Raw genomic sequence first — 15,001 nt, forward strand, 5'->3', positions numbered from 1 at the left:
CTCTGCACCTGAAGGTTGAGTAATTAATTGTCTCCTGGCCAGAGGGGTGGAGCTAAGCCGTATGAGAAGACTCAGGGCAGTCAGTTGAGAGGGTTCTGTGAGAGAGAAAAGTCCTATATGGGAGTGCTACAAGGGTGAGGGAACTGAACCCAACATGGTAAAATGCCTTTTGTTAACAGAATCAAGCTCAGAAGAGGTGAAGGGTATTTGCCTAGAGGTCTGACCCACAACAGACACGATAGGAGAGTTTGGAAAAGAGACTCTGAGAATGGTCTTTGTGGCTGAAAAAGTGGCCTGTAGAGATGTTGTGAGAGTCGAAGTCCTCTGCAGTGCTGTATCTTGGCATGAGATGGTGCTCTACAGACGACAGTGTGATTGTTAGTCCTCTCTCGACTGGCACATTGGCAGGCTGTCATGGAAAACTTTCTACTATCGCTGCACTTACTGTGTGCCTTACATTGAAGGGGAAGTTCATTGTCCCATACTGTTAAACTGGTATTTCACTATCAGTTGAGGATGAGGAATTTGGTTGGGAAATTTCTCTGACTGTGGGGCCTCTTTCCTTAGTAGTCTTATATGTCCAGGTGCAGATAATTTAGGTAGCATCTATTGACTTCTTTGCAGGGCACTGGGTCTTGTCCAGGTTCTCTGTCTCCTGTTTTTACTTGGCAATCTCATTTTAAACCTTTGACCTTCACCCCTTTTTCTTTTGTTTCCTGTTGCCCCCCAGCATCTAATTTTTATTTAACCTTTGACTTTCAAACTGTGGCACCACTATTCTACCTTTTCCAATAAGGCCACCTCTGCCATAAATTCTGTTTTGTGGCCTTTCACCACCAGTTCATAAGAAAGAAGCTGAATGAGGAGGCTCTCTGTGATGATGGGTCCTTCTCCCATGCACTTATTAGAGAACTTTCACAGGCAAGGATTCTCAGGGTTGCAGGCACCGGTTGCTATGACATTTTCTTGGAGTGGGGAGTGTTTGGACTTTTCTGCTCATTTTCTGTTTGTTTGGCACTGTCATGGGACAAGTACACCCTATTGCCCTGGAAGTGGGGCAAGGGTGTGGTAGCTCTGTAGTTAAGTAAATATAACTGCCTTAGCCTCAAGGCAGTGTGGCCTAATGACTAGAGACAACAGGGCTACTTCTTGGCCGGAGTCAATTGGGGTAAGGGGTTTTGTGGGCCACCTCCTCCTCAAAGGGGATGGCTAAGGTAGAGGGATCTGGGCCCAGTGATGCATGGGTCCTAGGTTAGGGCCCTGGTGGTGGCAAATGGGTTCACCACCAGGTCATCAAGCAGTCTGCCTGAAAAACACTGACTGCTGCTGGGACACAGGCCATCCCCCCCTGAGCTACTTCCCTACCATAATTCCTGCCATTGAAGTCAGTGTCTTTAGAATCTCTGAGCTCCTTAGGCAGTGCTACTGTGGACAACTGCAATCTCCCTGGGGTGGTTGGCAGGTACCTGGGTGCTTGTGTGGGCCTCTGCGTTTCTTGCTAGTATGATCTGGGTGTGATGGGTTTGACCACAGAAGTCCTTTTCTGGCTGTCACCTGGTGTTCTAATCATAACACTGAACCCACCTACCTGCTCAGTGGGGTGCCCCACCACCCTGTCCTGCTGAGCCAAAAGCTCTGGTCTCCCTGGACTGATGCAGAGTTGGGGTAATAGTCCACCCAACAGAGCAACACAGATGTTGAACCAGCTCAGCTCTGACAGAGAGCTCAGTTACAGGTATTTGCCAGTGCCTAAAAGCACAGCTCTCAAAAGGGACCAAAGCCCCAAATATAGCTGTCTTACTCTGTGTAAGAGTTTTACCCAGAGAAAGATCAGAAGTTCACTCTCATTATCAATGAAAGAGAGATGCACAACCATTGCTGCTCTTCCCACACATTACGATTATTTACACTCATTGTGATAAACATTATGATTATTAAAAGAAGGATTTAAGTGATTGCAAGTGCAGATGGACAGATTTAATATGTTACTAATATAAAAATAATGAAAACACTACAGCTAATCCTATTGCACTAAGAGATTGTTACGGATTGATGCCAGGTTTATAAATATTTAATTTAGGAAACTCAGTATTTTAAACATTTTTACCTGTTTTATAGTTGATTTTTATTCTTATGTTGATAACATTTTTTTTTCCTGTTCCTTCACTGACAGAATGGTTACAAAACCAACAGTGTTGTCCTGTTATATTCAGTGCCTTCTCACTTAATTCTTCTTCCTTGGTGCTCACAGCTATCTATGAAGACTTGGGATAAATACTTTCATCCAACCCGCAGGTGCTGAAACCCATAAAACATAAGACTGTGTCCTTTAAAACAGTTGTGAACCAAAATGATGCTAATAAACTGAAATACTGCTAGATTGTTTGGCCTGAATTTTAAAGTAGTTTCATGAGGTAATTGACCCTGAAAGAATCTGGATTTGTTTTTTTTTTGTTTTTTTTTTTTAACTTATGATGATGTTATGCAGGTGCCACAGGGGCAGCGTATGTTAGCTGCCAAAAATCTAAAACTAGATCCTCAGATGTTAAACAGAATTGTAGACTTAGGCTCTGGTAGATACATGAACAACTTTCATCTGAAGCCTGAGACTATGTCCTGGAAAACTTTTGCTAGAGAGAGATTCTTGGCTGCATTAGAAGACTAAACTAGGTCACTTACTGTGAAGTTTCTAAGCACCTTTATAGAACTATTCAACTGAATATTTTCAAGTTCTAAATGGAGTGGAGTACAGTTCTTTAATGAATCCTTTACGGAAATAATCTTCTAAAAGTGCTAAAATAACCTCAGATTCCCATTGCTGTTATTTGTCACTGAATACAGAAATTGACATTTGATTTTTAAAAGCCTGTTTAAAATAGTTTTTCTTAACTGTAAAAGGAATGTTGATACCCATGTAGTTTAGTGATACCCATATAATTTATGCACAAGAGTCAGGCAAATTGACAGGTGCTTTACAAAACAAAAAGAACAGGGTCCCTCTTCTGAGAAGCTGATTTTTCTATCTGAGATCAGAATGAGAGTAATAAATGGCAGAGGGGGGACTGGGGAAATAGCTGCACATTGCAGCATAAAGGTTGTGCTGTTTGTGATTCTGAACATCTGGATTGCTCAATTGGAAGTGTGTGTTTAAAATAATATGGTTATTGGTACACTCTTGTAGGCACTCCTCTAAGGAAGAGGATGAACAGAAGTTACTTAGTAGGTGAAGCAGTATCAGAAGGGTGTTGCCTGAGAATGAGAGTGGCATGGAATAAAGACACTAACATGTAGCGGGAGAACAGAGTTATGTAGGACCTTGAACATGAAGTCACAGATGCTAAGTTTGAAGTGTTGGAGAGAGTGGAGTCAGTGGCCTGATTCAGAAATCCACTTAAATCAATAGGAGTCTTTCCTCTGACTTCAGTGGGCTCTGGGTCAGGCTCTGGAAAAGCAGAAGTTATATTGCCTGATGAGGAGAATAATTTAACTGGTTCCATTTTTGATGGACTTTGGGGGAGGTATGTTATTAAAAAGTGTAGCTGCAGATGGAGACTGGGGGTGATCAGAACATAGGTGAGAGTTCCTAGCCAGTGGTGGTAGAAGAGGGATAGACAATAGTATAGCTGTTCACCAGGCTTAGCCTCTGGAGGGTCTCTGCCACTATATTTACATGCACTTCCATAGATCTGGGTGATTGCAGGTCCCATTGGGCATGGATTTCCACTTAAGGCCAATAGGAGGTTTGGGAAGTATCATGGACTGGGACACCACTTCCCCGAGCTCTCATTGGCCGGGAACAATGACCCGTGGCCAACAGGAGCTGCAAGTGTCTGTACTTGTGGAAGCACAAGTAAATACAGCAGCATGAGCTTGCCCGGGGCTAACCTTGGGGAAACATCCGGCTTATGGGCTGGTGTTTGCTCACCCTTGGGATTAGAAGGATGGATCTTCAAAATGTCGTGGAGGAAAAAAAAATCAGCAAGATTTGGAGTTGGCCTCTGTCTGTGGATGGAGGTGACAGGTGTCAATGATGATCCTCAGGTTACAAGCCTCTGTGAAAGAAAGTTTTCTAGTGGATTGTTTCTATCTATCTTTTCTGGAGTACTGAACAATATAGTATCTAGGAGCAGAATTGGAGGCTTATAAGGTTAGTGGTTACAGTTCAGTTCCTAATGGAGATATGAATACATCACAAAAAGTCCCTAGGCAACAGACACCAACATTTCCTGGCAATCTCAACAGAGAGGTCCAGGACGGAATTTATAATGAAGACTCAAAACTCTCTTGTGCAAAACTCCTATCTTCTAAGTTAGGTCACAGGCACACTGTCAGAACAGCACGGGGAAATTCTCACCACCCCGATCATGTACTGCCTGTTGTGCTAATGAATAGAAAACTGTGAAAGAACAAATCCAACAGCATTAAGAAACACAAATTCTAAATTTCATTTTGCAGCGCAGATCAGAAACATTCTTCTTGCTAATTTTTAACAGGAAATGTGGGCAACATAGGTGACCTAACTTGTTGTATTTCAAGACTTATCTCTTTAGAGAGCCTCAGGGGGTTACTATCTAGACTTTACTACGTTGTTGTATCTTGTATACTGTCAAGCAGTACCATGTCGATTAAATCACACTGGAGAGAGTTAACCACAAAGCTGTAAGTATTCTTGACAGGTCATCCTTGTTTGTGCTTGGTTTCTCTTGGATGAAGATTAAAAATCTTGTCACAGATGGTAGAGAATGAAGTACTTGCAAAACCGTGGAGCATCAATGACTTATAAAAGGCACTTAACTAAAGTGGCAGAGCTCAGATGTGAAGGGGTGTACATGAAACAAAATAAGACTTATGGCAATGTCAAAGATACTTAGAGAACTGAACAACAGACTCAAAGGATTGAATTCAAGTACTAATTGAAAAGATTATTGGCTCTGAATACGTGAGGCTTTCATGTTTAGTACTGTATTGAGTCAAGGCAAAGTAATTTGAATTTTGTTCTATTTGCACAATGGGATTTCCTGTATATGACTTAACAGTAATATCTGAAATACATTGGCACAGAGCCTATGGTATGCTAGGGCTAATTTGCACAGCACCGCCTGCAGAAAGCAGTCCTAAATTTGACAGATCCAATCATTAGAGGATTTCCCCTTGGGAGGTGATGTGGTGCTTACTTTACTGTCTCCAGCTGGTTGCCAGTGTGTGAGGTCAGGCCATGAAAAAGGGAGAGTGGTCAAGTCATCTTTACACTAGGCCAGAGTTCCGCGACTAAACTAGTGAGAAGAGCTGTTTTTTCAAATTTAGTTACAAAATCAATAGTTCAACAGCCACAATGTGTATGAATACCAGACTCTCCTTAATAAATAAATAACATCAAATCATGCTTTTGGTAACTCCTGCTTTAAGAACAGCACACACACACTGATTTGTACCAGTTAGAAAGTTTAAGTTACTTTCAACCGTGGATTGGAGAGCAAATGAGGGCAAGGAAAATGCTGTGCCTGGGGACAGGCTCTTAAGCAGGAAGGAGCAATGTTTGCATCAACCCCCCACATGCCCCCCACCCCCAATTCCCAGGCTCTACCCCCTTCAGCCCCCAAACCCACCCCCCATCTCCAGGCTTTACATGCCTCAGCCCCAAATCTGCCCCCCATCCCTAAGCTTTACCCCTTCATCCCACAAACCCTACCCCCATCCACAGGCTTAACCCCCCTCAGAGGGGTTAACCTTCCCAGAGGGCCAGCCGGCAGAACTGCTGCCCCCTGATATAGCAATGGGGGATAAGGATCAGAAACCCCCATCACAGGAGTTCTGTCCCAGCCTCCTGGGAGCCTTACCACTGGGACTGGGCGTGGGCCTGACCAGGTTGGCTGTGCACACCAGCTGCCATCAGAGCAGAGGTGCTGGTTGCCCCAGGGATGCGGTGTGAGCAGCCCCAGGCTCTGTCCTGGAGGTGGCAACCTGGCGAGTCCCAGCCAGATTGTACCGGGCGTGCAGCAGGTGGTGGTGGAGCCCCTGGTGCTCCCAGCCAGGAGGCAGCCATGCTCTGTGCTACCCCAGGGGCTGTGCTGCTGGCTGTGTTGCCCTCCTGGCTGGTGCTGATGGGAGCACCAGGACCCAGCTTGCAGCTGCTGTCAACCTGACCCTGTCCTGGCTGCTCATCCGGAAGCGCCTCCTATGAGCAGCAGCAACCCCCTGTGCCCTGCTGGCAGCTCCATGCATGTGGCCAGCTGGAGCTGGGCTTGCACGCCCCATGCAGCATGGCTCAGCCCCCTCCTCCCCAGGGAGAGGCTCAGGCTGCTAGCTATGCCATGGCGGGGATGGAGCCAGGAGTGGGAGGAGCAGTGGAGAAAGGAGGCCCCGGGGAAGGGTGGAAGAGCGGGCAAGGCCGGGTGTACGGTCAGGCCTGGAGCAGCGGGCAGAGAAATTTGAGGTGTGCAGGGGTCGGGTTTTAACCCAGCCTGGCTTCCCAACCCCATGCTCTGCCCTATTGCTGCTTCCTCAGCCAGGACTGCCCCTCCTCCCTGCCTTCATTACAGTTGGCTGGGCCAGGGGCAGAGCTCAAAACCACAGCTGACTCTTTAAAAGAGTCGCAGGTGGCTCCGGAGCTTGAGATTGCCAACCCCTGCACTGCGCTTATTCCTGCCTGCTATAAACTGCCTTACAGGCTGTAGGTATCTGGTGTAAATTAGAGCAGCCTTTGGACTGTTCTGAGAACTGGCTTGGTGCCTGGAAAGCCCTGGGATCAAGGGAGCACAGAACTGGCTCAAAGACCTCTATGTGCAGCCCTCCACACTTTCATCAAACATTCCTTGGCTGTACTGGAGATTCGGGGCCCTTACATTTACTTTGCTTAACACCTTTTAATCTAAACAATTGACATGTGAAGGAAACACTTCTGAAGCACAGTGCTGCCACCTCTGGGGTAACAGATGATGACAGTTTCAGTGTTTAGCAAAGTTAAATTATAATCTAAAACAGACGTGAAGAACAGGTACAATATCCATTTGATGCTGGTGGCAAAGCTTATGTCTTCAGTACAAAGTTACCAAAAGGATTAGCCCCTTTACTCTTGCGGGGTACCCTTGACTATGCTAGGATCTTTATTAACCCTAACCAGTCAAGGACCTGGGTTATGTACTATTTGAGAGACAGGACTTTTCCCTTAAGATACACTAGAGCAGGGGTGAGCAAACTTTTTATGTCAGGCTCCTCTTCTTGTCCTTGCAGTTAGCTCCCTCCCTGCACCCATCTAATATAATCCAAACCAACAGAAATTTTGGTTATGGTCATATGTAAAAACAATCCTTTCAGCACGTGTAAAGAAATAAGTATGTAGAATGTAAAAACTTGCTTAATCAGTCTATAATTGTGAATACACACACATAAAGCCAGTAACATATTTCAACATTTTCAATGAGATGGATGAGCCTGAGCCCCAGCAGCAATCGTATGGTGTCCCTGTTATGAAATTTCATGCCCTCTCCCTTTTTGCACACCTTGGTACTAGAGAACTTTATTGCTATTGATGCAGAGGGAAAATGTTTCTTTTGATACTGAATAACCAAAACTGCTTCTGGGTTTCTCACAGAGATTTTCTATCCAAATGCCAATTAGGCTCCACTCTCCTTTACCTTGAGAAAGCCAGTGGGAACACAGCCTGAGGTTGTAAGAGTGCAGGCCATGGTAAAGAGAACCCCACAGTATTTGAGAATGCTCTTCCATGTCACTGTTTTTTCCATATGTTGTTACAGTTGCAAAGAGTGACTGTGTCAAGGAGTTTGAGGGTCTTCTGTTCTTTTTAAACAGACAAACAGAGACAGCCTTTCAGCTGAGACAACCCTTGGCTCCCTAACCATCCCCCATCTCCAGGCTTTATCCACCTAAGCCCCCAAGTCTGCCTCCCTCCATCCCCAAGCTTCACCTCCTCATCCCACAAACTTGTCCCTCCATCCCCAGGCTTAATCCATCTCAGCCCCAGATAGGCCCCCGGGACTAACCCATCTGTGGTGGTGGCTGGGGAACCTACGGCAAGTAGCCATGTGTGCCCTGTGGAAGGAAGGCTGGTGTGGAGGTGTTCCGCTGGCAGGGCTGTGGCTGCTGAGTTAGCAGGGTGAGCGAGAGGTTCTTTGCAGCTCCCTGCCCTGCTGCCACTGAAATAATGGAGCTAAATTCAGTTGCTTTGATGGCTGGATCCCTCCCACTGCCCTGCTGGCCATTAAACCAATTAGTCCTACTGTCTCAGTGGTGGCAGGACAGGGAGCGGCAGAGAAATCAGCTATTGTAATGGAATTTTCTTGTGGAACCCTTATTTTCACTTCGTGGAACCCCAGGGCTCTGCAGAACACCATTTGGGAAACACAATATAGACTATATATACTTTGTTGGAGAGGGTGAACTTGAGTGGTGACTGCTTTGGATGACAGAGTTGCTACCTACCAAAAGGCAGACTACAGTGGATAATACGTACAGGGGAGAGCTGGGACCCGGTGACTAAACACTAAGTCTACATCTGCGCTAGCGAAATGTTCTGAAAAAGCCAGGGCTGTTTTGAGAAATCCCATTGAGCATCTATACACAAAATGCGCTCTTTCGATATTAAATCGGAAGAATGCGGCACTTTTTCCAGCGGCCCTCTTCTGCTCCCAGATGAGGAAGAGCATCTTCTTCCAAAACATTCTTTCTGAAAAAAAAAAATGTGTAGACACCCTGGGGCCCTAGTTTGGAAATAGCAGTCCTCCATGGTGCCAGCCAGCTGGAGCGTGGAGACTCCCTGCTTTTAAAGGTACAGGTAGCCCCAGAAACCCCATGGCAGGAAGCTAAGATTATGACAGCAGCAAGGAGACAATCTGACCACTGAATGCCCTTGCACCCATGCCTTGCAGCCACAATTGAGCCATGTCTGACAGCCAGCAGCCCAGCGACCCCCAACGGCCCTCCGGGAGCCACCTGAGGGGTTCCAGGAGTCTCCCTAGGCCACCAAATGCCTGGATGGAGACTGAGCTCTGGGACCTCTGGTAGGAGGAGGACACCTAGAGGGAGATCACTGGCAAGAGAAATGTTCCCCCCTATGCCCAGCTTGCCAGTGACTTGGTGGCCCATGGACACCCTTCCTGGACACACAAGCAGGTCCACTCCAAAGTGAAGGAACTGCAGCATTGGTATGTCAGAGACAGGACCCTCCATGTGCCCCTTTTACAAGGACCTCCACAGCCTCCTCAGGGGTGAGGACAGATCCACTCCCACACTGTCCTCAATGTGGTGGTGGAAGAGCTCCCTGTGTCCCTGGAGCTGGACCCCGAGGCAGAGGTGGAGTAGCTGGGCCCATGGAGCTAGACCACCCTGCTAGAGCCATACTGGAGCTGCCCCTCGGATGCAGAATCCAGCAATGGGACCCTTGTGATCACTGTGGCCTTAGCATCTTCCAGCCAGGCCACGTTGAGCAGGGCATCCCTGGACCTTTTTGAAAGTCTCCCTGGTAAATATCCTGTGTGTTATACACCCTGGAGTGTTACGGGGGGCTGCCAACTACACTACAGCTGGAAGCAGGCCATCCAGCCACACAGCCACTGGCCCCAGCCCAGACACACCCCAGAAGGCCGTAGCTCCTGCCTCATGGACATGGCTGCAGATGACAGTCAGCACCTGCTTCCGCAGAAAGCTCCGTGAGCTGCACGCATGGGGAGGGGTTGTGGGGGAATCCCAGGCTGTGCCTGATGTGTGTCCCACCTATGAGGGGCATCCCTGAGTGCCTGGGATCCCCCAGGGGCACTGGACCATTGAACAAGGGGGTGGGGGTGGCTGCTTGCCCACGGGTGTGTATGTGTGTGTGTGGGGTGTGGTCATCAGGGCAGTGGTGTGGGACTGATTTACCATCTCTCTGCCCTTCCATCCTCACAGCTGCACTGTCTGAGTGCCGGGCGAGCCCCAGCACACCACCTGGGCTGGCCAGCTCCATCCAGGTCCTGGAACCAGGAAGTCCAGGAGTGGTGGAAGAGCAGGTTGGGGCACCACCACCACCAGTGCCCAGATGGGCCCATGGCCAGGATGTAACCTTTGCCTGCCTGGCCACCCTCAGGCACCAGAATAAGCTGGTGGAGTGGCGCCTGCAGGTGGAGGAGACAGACCTGGTGCAGCGGTTGGAGGCTTGGGCCAAGATCATGTCTCACCTGGGGACAATCACCACCATCCTCAGGGAGCAGTCAGCCCAGCCACCCACCTCTGCCACCCACCCCACCCCTGACACTTCCCCCTGTCTGCTGCTTGTGATGGCCTGCTCCCACCCGAATTCCCCCTAGCCTTCATGATGGCCAGCTGAGGGCCATGGTGGGCACCGCTGTGCCAACCACCCCATCCCACCGCACCCCCCATGCACCCCCACTGAGCCTGAGCCTGCTGCACCCCTCCCACAGCCATGTCCCTGTGATCCCAGCCCTAATGGAGACCTTGAACCTGGAGTGAGAGGGGATCCTGCAGCTGCCATGGTTTGCCCCTCATGCCCTCCAAGGACTAATGCCCCCCTACTCCCTGTCCCAAGCCCCCGCTCCAAGTTCAGATGCCCCCACCCCTGTCCCAAGCTCCCACAGTGTAAATAGTTATTAGCACAAATTTCATTTTGCACAAGGTTTTCTATGTTTTTCACAACCTCCGTGTCCCTTGCTAGTTGGGAGTATTCGGGGAGGGGTGAGTGGGTGGAGGGAGGGGTCATGGTGGAGGCAGGGAAGGGCTGTGGGCCTGAGGCCCCCACGGGGCATGTTCTGGGGAGGGTCATTGGGGTCCACAGGCAAAGCTCTCCTGGAGGGCCTCCCAGATCCACAGCCTGTCACATTGGGCTTGGTGGTCAGGGGCCATACCTGGCTGTTTGTACCTGGGGCTGGCCTTGGGCATCCACCTGGGGAGGAAGGCCTCCTCCTTTTCCTCCACAACGTTGTGGAGGGCACAGCATGCTCCCACATTGTAGGGGACATCGTGCACCTTAACGTCCAGGCAGTTGAGGAAACACCTGAACTGCACCTTCAGGCGGCCAAAGGCACGCTATAGGACAGCATACCCAGTTGGGGCCACCATTGAACACGTCCTGGCTGGGGGCTGAGTGGCTGGTGTACCACCACCTGAGCCAGGGGTGGAGAGGTTAGGCTGTATCCAACACCATGCACAATGGCATGGTGATATTCCCAACTGGAAGCTCCATGAAGGGACTGGAGTTGCCGAAGACTAATGCATCATGGGCCCAGCCTGACCAGCCCACACCGACATCCATGAACCATCCCCTGTGGTGCCCCAGGGCCTGCAGCATGACTGAGTGTTTGCCTTTCCTGTTAATATAGCAGGCCGTGCTGTGGTCTGGGGCATGGATGGTGATGTGGGTGCCATCGATGGCACCGAAACAGTAGGGGAAGCTTAGGGTGGTGAATCCAGTGATGCCTGCGTCCGGGTACCCGGCGCAGACAACCCTCCGGATCAGTATAGCATTGATTACCCTCATGACCTGCATGGTACAGAGACCAGACACACTCATGAGTGTGTGGCCTCTGACCTCAGCGGGGTTCCCTGGCCCCTCCCGGCCTTTTACTCTCCACACCTTTGCACCTCTGATCCCAGTCTCTGAGGGTCCCCCTTGCCTGGGAGACTCGCTCACTCCCCATGGTGGGTCTGTGAGCCAAGCATACCTTATCTCCATGAGGATAGCTCTGACAGTTGACTTGCCCACCCCAAATTGTTGTCCCATGGAGTGGTAGCTGTCCAGGGTGGCCAGCTTTCACACTGAGCTGGAGACCCCTTCTTGAGGGTGAAAGTGGGCCACATGCAGGTGTCCTGGCTTTGGAGGGTGGGGGTGAGCCAGCGGCGGAGCTCCAGAAATGTCTCCTTCCTCATGCAGAAGTTCTGGAGCCACTGTAGGTCATCCCTCTTGCCCATCACCAGTCAGTCCCACCATTCCAAACTGGTAGAGTAGTGCCAAATGTGCCTGCTCGCCTGGGTAGAGGAGGGGCAAGGCCAGGGCCCCTAGGAGGCTGTCATCCTTCGCCCTGATGGGTGGTCTTTCCAACTGGAGGAGATGGAGTGTGTCTGCAATCACTGTGGCCAACATGGATGCCACATACATGGCCGGAGTGGATGTGGTGCTGGCCTGGGAGCCTTTGTGGGTCCATAGCTATCAGCTTCTAGTCCCTGCTCCAGCTCTGTTGTGCTTTGTGTATCAAGGCAGGCCTCACCGTGTGCAGGAAGGGGTGTTTGGGAGGGCCCCTTTAAGGGAGTGCCTGGCCAGAGCTCCTGGAAGGGCTTGCCATGCAACCCCATCTGTGGTATTTCCTGGCCTGTTCTTTTGAAAAGGTGGCTGGGGCTGTGTGGTCGCTTTCTCAATCTCCTTTTTGTGTGTGGCTGTGATCTTTTGAAAGAGGTTTTTTGGAAGAGATCTTCCAGAAGAACTTCTTTTGAAGGACCACTATAGTGTAGATGTAGCCTAAGTGGCTGAATAACCCCAGCCTATCACAGCCTAACTGCAGGCACCCATTAAAAAATGTAGTGGCCAAAGTGTCAGTAGTATGTCAGTTATGTGTTATTACCTTGATTGGAAATTCAGCACTCCTCTTCGGAGCTGCCATAAGCACAGGTGATCCTGAACTAAGATGCAGAGGAATCAATATCTATATATTAGCTCCAGCTAAGTATAAGAAAGAATTATATGTCCTCCTGAGAGAGGAAGAAATGAGGGTCTGGAACAGAAGAGTCCTGAGGGAAAAGCCTAAGAACGGCCAGCATTGGAAGAAAACTGTTTGTTGTTTCAGTTGCCAACAAACCCACATTTCAAGAATAAGGTAAGCTTCTGACCCATACTGGGCCAGATTCTCACTTGAGAACTGGTGTATCTCCATATGTTTAACTGAAATTACGGTAGTTCACATCAGCCAAAGATCTGGTATTGTGTGAGTAGATTGTGTTGAAAGCACCATCAACTGTAGTATTTTTTTTTTTTACATGGGTGAAATCTGTTTTCGATGTGCAGTAAGACGCACGGAGTCTGCATAATGTGATGGATCCTACCAATCAATGGCTGAGTAGATTTTACAGCTAAAGGCTCTAGATAACAAGATCAGAACAATAGCTGAGTATGGATGTATGTTATGGATGTAAAATACAAAGGAGTCTGTATCTTGAGATGACTATTAAATTCTAAGTACGTCCTTCATTATAGATTTAAATTTCTATGTAGTTCTTACATTCACATGTCTGCTAGTCCACTCTGAATGTTTTCACAAGCTTTAGTGTATGCAGCCATCTCTGAAGATTCACTTACCCTGTTCCTTTGTACTCACTGTAGCAATATGCAGGGATATTATTCGATGCCTAGAGAACAAAGTTAATCTCAGTTCAGCTTCTGCTTCTCTTTGCGCAGGTGCTCAAGTCAGGATAAGGACTGCAAGCTGCCAGCCTAAGAACCAGAGTGGTAAATGTCTATGGGAGGCTGGGCTTCTTAAGCAGGACTAGAGGTTAGCTAAATCCTGAAAGGAGAGTTTTCTTGTTATTGTTTTGTGCATGGTAATTTGCTTTAATGCTGGCCTTTACCTTCTGAGGAGAGAACTTCGCTGACTCCTCTTTGTTTTATTTCTGCAGTGTCACTCCATCTTAGTCTCACAGTTGAGGGTTCCATGGTTTTTTGGAGGGGCACTTGTTGGTCATGAGTTTGTTGAGTGATGCCTTTTTTTTTCCTGATGATCCTGCCAATTCCTGCATGTGGTGTAAAAATGGAAGATTTCTCAGTCTCCCCTTGGAATTTTGTCAGACTAGTTCTTGCAGTTCCTAGAGAATGGACACCTACGGACTATTAATGGAATGAGATTTTTAATTTAAGAAAAGTCTTCTCTGACGCTGTCAGCTGGCTGGCGAATAGGCTCTGAGAGGCAAAAACAGGTGAGTGGAGGGAAAAAGGACATACATTTCTAAAACTGAGCAGGGGAAAGATAGGTGTGGAAAGACCTCTCTCCCTCTTGCTTGTCTTCTGCATCAGGCAGAGTGGGAGGCTCAGATTGGTTAAGGCTTCCCTCTTCACAGGCCAAGAGATTCCCCTTCTCAGTGGAGGAATGTGTACATGGTGGTGGCGGTGGTACACCTATCTCTGCCTCATGCAGAGACACAGGGTTTCCTTTCCTTTCAGTAGAGGAAAGTTTACCATTCAAGGGTCACACACAAGGCTTTCCATTTCAACCCGTGTAAGAGGAAGTGTATATGCATAAACTATATTTAATTAAAGCACCCAGCTAGGAGCCCTATCAAAGTAAGAAGTCATAATAATAAAAACAAACAAACAAACAAACAAAAACAAGCAAGCTGTTACTTTCAACATAAGCTTCCCACTTGACTGAGCTTCTACCTGATTTGAAGTTTGCTCATCTCCCAAAACAGAAACTCAGTTTGTTAGTGTTTATTTTCTGTGGAGTGCTGTTGGATTTGGGGAGTTGTTTTTAAGCACCATCTTTCCCTATCACAGCTGTATGGTTATCACCAAGAATATATTTACTGTTTCTGAGATCTATAAACTGCATAGATGTAGTTAATCAACTGGACTGCTTCAAAAATGTGAAATAGTCCCTGTTGCAATAGATATTATTTCTGACAACTTAAATCACCACTGAAATAATATGATTTTTTTTTAGTCTATAAATTAATCACGCTAGCTGAACTCTAGAGCATTGGAGAAACAAGATGGATGAGGGAATCTTTTATTGGACCAACTGTAATTGTTGAGAGAGATGCTCTTTCAAGCTACAAATAGATTTTCACAGGGCTTTTTGGTTCAGTGCTATGGCTTTCATGAATGAGGAAATAGAGGACAGGATGTACCCTGTAAGACGTTAATCTCCAGTCTATATAATGTTATCTTGTCATACAATAGTGTGAAGACCAATGCACAGATGGAATAAGTACATGGATCATTCTCAGGGCTGTTCTATCTCCATTATCCCAGGACACAAACTGGCATGTTAGTTTATACACAATTAATTTA

The sequence above is a fragment of the Carettochelys insculpta genome, chromosome 2 (genome assembly GCF_033958435.1).
Source record: "Carettochelys insculpta isolate YL-2023 chromosome 2, ASM3395843v1, whole genome shotgun sequence".
In the NCBI taxonomy this organism is placed as follows: Eukaryota; Metazoa; Chordata; order Testudines; family Carettochelyidae; genus Carettochelys; species Carettochelys insculpta.